This window comes from Micropterus dolomieu, linkage group LG19 (genome assembly GCF_021292245.1).
Source record: "Micropterus dolomieu isolate WLL.071019.BEF.003 ecotype Adirondacks linkage group LG19, ASM2129224v1, whole genome shotgun sequence".
Classification (NCBI taxonomy): Eukaryota; Metazoa; Chordata; class Actinopteri; order Centrarchiformes; family Centrarchidae; genus Micropterus; species Micropterus dolomieu.
In genome coordinates, this window is record NC_060168.1 from 5,212,952 (window position 1) to 5,214,964 (window position 2,013).

Below are 2,013 nucleotides of genomic sequence, written 5' to 3' on the forward strand. Positions count from 1 at the left end.
TTTTCCTTCCCTTCGCCTCTCTATTAATGTGCTTGGACACAGAGCTCTGTGAACAGCCAGCCTCTTTAGCAATGACCTTTTGTGTCTTGCCCTCTTTGTGCAAGGTGTCAATGGTCGTCTTTTCGACAGCTGTCAAGTCAGCAGTCTTCCCCATGATTGTGTAGCCTACAGAACTAGACTGAGAGACCGTTTAAAGGCCTTTGCAGGTGTTTTGAGTTAATTAGCTGATTAGAGTGTGGCACCAGGTGTCTTCAATATTGAACCTTTTCACAATATTCTAATTTTCTGAGATACTGATTTTGGGGTTTTCATTAGTTGTCAGTTATAATCATCAAAATGAAAAGGAATGAACACTTGAAATATATCAGTCTGTGTGGAATAAATGTATACATTATACAAGTTTCACTTTTTGAATGGAATTACTGAAATAAATCAACTTTTTGATGATATTCTAATTATATGACCAGCACCTGTATACCTTTCTTTTCTTAATGTTTAATTCTTGATCAATTAAAAACTAATTTGGCATTTATGCAGAATATTGTGGTCATCAAGAAAGTTGACAAATTGTTTATTGATGATGTTGCAGAATATTTTTCCCAGGTTACTGGATACACATATTCCTCTGTAGTTATCTGGGTCATATTTATCTCCGGATTTATGAATTGGGGTTATTAAATCTTTGTTCCAGATGTCTGGAAGAGTTCCAGTTGCTAGAATAGTGTTGAATAGTTTTAGTATAGCCAATCTGATTTTATGGTCTGGGTATTTACCCCATTGATGTACTATGAGCTCTTACTAGTACTTATTGCTGCTCTTACTAGTATGTACTGTCAGTTGTAGATCTGTATTTGATGCTCTGTTGATGCTTGTATGTTGTTCCTCAAATGTAAGTCGCTTTGGATGTAAGCGTCTGCCAAATGAGTAAATGTAAATGTAAATTTAATTGAGGATTCCATCAATACCAGAAGCCTTTTTTCCTTTCAGGGACTGGATGACTTCTATTCTGTCTTGTTCTGTTGCAGTGTAATCTAGAGGGTTTTGGTTGTTTTTTTATCACTGTCTCCAGAGTTTTCCATTTTGTGAATATCTTGTACTGATCATCATTTTTTGTAATATTACTGTATAATTCAAAAGTGATTAATCCAAGTATTTCCATCTTGGATCGCCAATTCATCCTGCTGGGTTTTGTTTAGGTTGTTCCATTTCTCCCAGAACTGGTTGGATCAACTGCTTAAAACAAGTTGAGAAGATTAATCTATAAACCTCATAAAAACTACCAGTTACCAGCCAGCAGTGACTAATATTTATCTTTGAAGAATAATGCAACTTACACAGAGTTCTGGTCACTTGACTCAATGTCATCCAACCTGTGCTACCATGTAACGTGACTCAGGGTGTGTTCACAACATAAGACACCAACCTCAACATAATGGCAAAAAACTATTTTTCCAGGATAACAACACTTTGCAGGACATTTTACCTTCTCTCATTTTCCACGTGTGTTCCATGACTAGAAAATTGGTAAAGATCATCTGGATACTATTCCTAGTCTTTTTTCCTTTGTTGAAAAATGTGAGACGTTGCTATCACATGTCTGCTGCATCTTGTCAAGTGAGAAGCTGTGGGAAACTGCGATAGGTCAAATTTGCAAGTCGCACTGAATTCACAGGGATTTGTTGAATGTGCAAAAAGTCGCAATTGCAAGATTGGGAAATCTTGGGACTGACTACAGCAGAAAATGTGAATTATAAAACAGTTGCCAACGCACCTTTTCATCCCGTCTGACTTTGATAAAACTAGCTGAAAGCCATAGACAGGATTGAAAATTCTGTTAAGTACAAACACATTGCTGCTTCAAGTATTTTCATGGCATTTGTTGCAAAATATGCCCTGTATTCCACCTGTGGCCTGTACTACGGAGCGAGGTAAATGGCTTATCCAGGTAACTTCAGGAGTAACCTCGTGACGTCGGGTGTAACTTCCGATTAACCCGTACTACCAAAGGTGCAC